Source organism: Oryx dammah, unplaced genomic scaffold (genome assembly GCF_014754425.2).
Source record: "Oryx dammah isolate SB20612 unplaced genomic scaffold, SCBI_Odam_1.1 HiC_scaffold_23, whole genome shotgun sequence".
Lineage (NCBI taxonomy): Eukaryota > Metazoa > Chordata > Mammalia > Artiodactyla > Bovidae > Oryx > Oryx dammah.
Window position 1 is genome coordinate 119,779,983 of NW_024070207.1, and position 4,912 is coordinate 119,784,894.

General features: G+C 40.9%; 1 pseudogene; it reads left to right on the plus strand.

Moving 5' to 3' along the window:
* Positions 1-442: 442 nt before the first annotated feature.
* On the plus strand, positions 443-1,708 carry LOC120881726 (annotated as a pseudogene).
* The last annotated feature ends 3,204 nt before the right edge of the window (positions 1,709-4,912 follow it).

Here is a 4,912-nt window from a genome sequence, read left to right on the forward strand (position 1 = left end):
ATCATACTTTCTGATGAATCCTTTGTGAGGTATAAGATAGGAGAGGCATCAAAAGAAGAGAGTTATCAAGAATGATGCATTAGTTAAAAAAAAAAGAATGAAATAATGCCATTTGCAACAACATGGATGGACCTAGAGATTATTATACTAAGTGAAGTAAGATAAATATAAAGACAAAGATAAATATCATATATCACTTATATGTGGAATCTAAGAAAATGATACAAATGAACTTATGTGCAAAACAGTAACAGACTCATAGACTTCAAAAACAAACTTATGGTTACCAAGGGGGAAGAGGAGGAGGGATAAATATGGAGTTTGGGAGTAACAGATACACACCACTACAAATAAAATATATAAACAACAAGGACCTAGGGTTTTAGCACCTGGAACTGTACTCAATATGTTATGATAACCTGCTTTTCCTGTGGGAGCCACCAGACTGAGAGGAGTGTGGCCTTCTCCTCTCCTCACCATGGCATGTGCTCATCCACGGATATCAGTGTACTCTGAAAAGGGGGGGGGGTCATCTGGCAAAAATGTCATTTTGCCTGCTGTGTTCAAGGCTCCCATTTGACCAGATATTGTTAACTTTGTCCACACCAACGTGTGTAAAAATAACAGACAGCCCTATGCTGTCTGTGAATTATCAGGTCATCAAATCAGTGCTGAGTCTTGGGGTACTGGCAGATATGTGGCTCAAATTCCCAGGGTTCGAGGTAGTGGGACTCACCATTCTGGCCAGGGTGCTTTTGGAAATAAGTGTTGTGGGGGTTGCATGTTTGTGCCAACCAAGACCTGGTGATGTTGGCACCTCAGAGTAAATGCAGCACAGAAGTGATATACCACCTGCTCTGCACTGGCAGCGATTGTCTTATCAATGCTAGTCATGACTAAAGGTTATCATCTAGACGAAGCTCCTGAACTTTCTTTGGTGGTTGAAGGCTACAAGAAGACCATGGAGGCTGTTTTGTGTCTCAAGAGGCTTAAGGTCTGAAATGATATAAAAAAGCTCTGTGCCTCTCATAGAATGAAAGCTGCCAAAGGTTAGATGAAAAACCGTCATCGTATCCAGCACATGGGACCTTCCATCACTGATAACGAGGATGGTGGTATCATCAAGGCCTTCAGAAACATCCCTGGAGTTACTCTGCTTAATGTAAGCAAACTGAACATTTTGAAACTTCCTCCTGGTAGTCATGTGGGATGTTTCTGCATTTGGATGGGAAATGCTTTCTGGAAGTTAGATGAGCTGTATGGCACTTGACATAAAGCAGCCTCCCTCAAGAGTCACCACAACCTCCCCCATGCACAAGATGCTCAATACAGACCTTAGCAGGATCTTGAAAAGCCAGAGATCTAAAGAGCCCTCCAAACAACATGCAATAAGATTCATCACCGAGTCCTAAAGAAGAATCCACTGAAAAACCTGACAATCATGTTGAAGCTAATCCCATATGCAAAAATCATGCCAAGAACTACAAAATTTGGATGAATAGGACAGCAGCAGCACTAGAAGCCAAATCAGATGAGAAGAGGGTTCGAGGCAAGAAGCCTGTAGTGGGAAACACAGGAAAGAAGGTTGTTGGCATTAAGGAGATGAAGACTGGTGGGTAAAAAAGCTGCAAGGACCAAGAAAGCAGCAGCTAAGAAGAAGCCCACAGGAAAGAAACCCACCATAGAGGAAGAGAAGGCTGCTGCATAAACTTCAATTTGTTTATCCCGTAAAGGTCAAATCATTTTGGACAGCTGATTTTGAATAAAGACCTGATCAAAGAGGCAGTAAGAAAAAATATAATAACTTTAGTAAAAAAGAATCTGAAAGAGAATATATATATGTATATATATATGTATGTATATATAACTGAATCACTTGGCTGTACACTTGAAACTAACACCACATTGTAAATTAACTCTACTTCAGTTTTTTAAAAAAATGATACATTAATATTTTTGGCTGAGGAAATGTAAGCTTATATTATATATATATACATATATATACTGTATATATCACATATGTGGAATATACATAAGCTACACACACACACGTAGTGCCTAGTACAGGTTTGCTGCTGCTGCTGCTGCTGAGCCGCTTCAGTCGTGTCCGACTCTGTGCGACCCCAGAGACGGCAGCCCACCAGGCTCCCCCGTCCCTGGGATTCTCCAGGCAAGAACACTGGAGTGGGGTGCCATTTCCTTCTCCAATGCATGAAAGTGAAAAGGGAAAGGGAAGCCGCTCAGTCGTGTCCGACTCTTAGTGACCCCATGGACTGCAGCCCACCAGGCTCCTCTGTCCATGGGGTTTTCCAGGCAGGAGTACTTCAGTGGGGTGCAGTTGCCTTCTCCAGGTATACAGAATACTTAGCCATAAAAGAGTAGGAAATCCTGCCATTTGTGACAACCTTGACAGCACTACGCTAAGTGAAGTAAGTCAGATAAAGACAAATACTGTGTCATCTTACATGTAGAATCTAACAATGTATTACCTTGAATATTTTTACCTAACTGCTGCTGCTAAGTTGCTTCAGTCGTGTCCAACTCTGTGCGACCCCATAGATGGCAGCCCACCAGGCTCCTCCATCCATGGGATTCTCCAGGCAAGAGTACTGGAGTGGGGTGCCAGTGCCTGCTCCAGTATAGGTTTGGGACATTATATGTGTGTGTGTGTGTGTGTGTGTGTGTGTGTGTGTGTGTGTGTGTGTGTGTGTATTCCCTGGAGGCTCAGATGGTAAAGAGTCTACCTGCAATGCGGGAAACCAGAGTTCTGTCCTTGAGTTGGGAAGATCCCTGGGAGAAGGAAATGGCAACCCACTCCAGTATTCTTGACTGGAAAACCCCATGGACAGAGGAGCCTGCAGATCTATAGTCCATAGAGTGGCAAAGAGTTAGACATGACCGAGCAACTTCACTTTCATACACACACACACACGTGTATAAATATGTGTGTGCATGTATGTGTTTAACAAATACTCCCTCTCTCTCCCTCATGGGACATAGACATAAAGGACATCCCAGTTCGTTAAAGGTAGAGATACCCTCACACTTAAGTGGTAACCCTGGGTAATGCTTGCCTGATAATGGAGTGGTGGTAGAAGAGTGATGTCTGTAAGCCTTGATTCTTAGGCATTTGATGGGCACAGATAATGTTGCCCATCTTAGGAAATAATCAGAGTAAACAAGAGTCGCTATAATAATGTGGCTTCCAATAGGACTTTTAAAAAAAGAAAAAAACCAAGTGCCATTTTAGCATGTCCCTGAGGGTGAATGTTTACAGTAGAGAGCTTTGAGATTTCTGTGTTATCTGGATATAAATAGAACTTTTGAGCCCCTTGGAAGAAAGCTTAGGTATTTACCAAGTTGACCACTATTTTCTGCTGCTGACCAGTGAAAGGCTTTCCAATTGTTTTTCTGATTGTATCAGCCCTTTAAGATTGATGTTTTGATATGACCTCATTGGCTAGGTGACTTTCAGAGATGACAGACCCATCACCAGCTTGACACAGTATCTCCCCACACATCTCAGTCTGCAAAGCCAGGACCAGGCATTTGTTTTCAGGTTAACATTATGAACACCAAATTAATGTGTGGTTTCTACAGAAACCGTGCTTTCTCCTTTCTTGTGTTTATAATAGATGTCTAACCAAAAGACTTGGTCAAGAACTACATTCCTCTGGGTCACTCTCATGCATCCTGTACCTGTCATCACTCATATCCCTAAAGACTCATATAATTATGCCCAAATTCTACTCTCCATTCAGTTGGGTTAATTGCTAATATAAGGTCAGCAACATTGTGTTCTTAACTTGGGTGTTATTTTCAAGACATTTTTAAAAATGCAAGATGTTAATTAGCAGTAAACATTGACTAGATTGAAACAAAACCTTTCCTTCAAGGTAACACCAAGTATATAAGAGATGCTTTAAAGTGATTTGAAGATCCTTTTCAACTTGCATCATCAGTCAAGTACAATAGTTATGTTTATATTGTCATGACTCTAGCCTTTGAAACTTGTAAAACTAGTATAAAGATAATCAGGGTACAAAATAAAAGGTCTTCCCTGTCACTGGTACCTTCTTAATGGAATAAGACATTATGGAGTTCTTTTACATTAAAAGGCAATTGTGCCAGGGACTAGGAGGTATAAGAAGATAGAAAATGGCCCCCACCATTAAGGAGTTTATTATCATGGGGAGACAGAGTTGGAAGCCAGTAGTTTTAAAGACAGCAAAGGCCCAATGATCACTTCCAGGGGACAGTTTCTTGGTAAATAAGAAATGAATGCTATTAATCAGATAATAATACACATTCAGATTTATTGCTTAGTTCTCTGTGTTCCATGTAACATCTCATTTAATCTTTACTACAACCCTATGAAGTAGGATATTTGTATCACGGTTTTGCAGTCAGGGAAAAGGTACAGTCAGGTTAAGTGACTTCCCAAGGCATACAGGTAGCAAGTGGCACAGCCAGGATCTAGAAGAACTGAAGAAGTTCTGTTTCAGAATCTGCATCACAACCTCTGTGTTGTTTTACCATTTTGATGTCAAAGTGGGAAAATCAACTTTACCACTTACTGTAGTAACAAAGGGTGGGTGAAAAGAGAACTTTTCATTTTGTGCCCTGGTCTGTCTGTGCACCACTTTTACAAATTTGGAAAGCAGGAGTCATGATAATGTAAAAATAGTTGCATCTTGACTAGTCAAGTAATGGTAAAAGCATCTTAAATCACATTTGGATATCTCTTTCATATTCTGTGTTGGAAGAGGGTTGCCCTTCAGCCTACAGATGTTTCTTGCATGCTTCAAACCTTAGATGTGTTATCTTAGGAAGAACGCCACATTAAAAACATTGAAGGTTGCTGGCTCCATAGTGGCAGATAACTGGATAAATAGCACAATTTGGAGTTTAG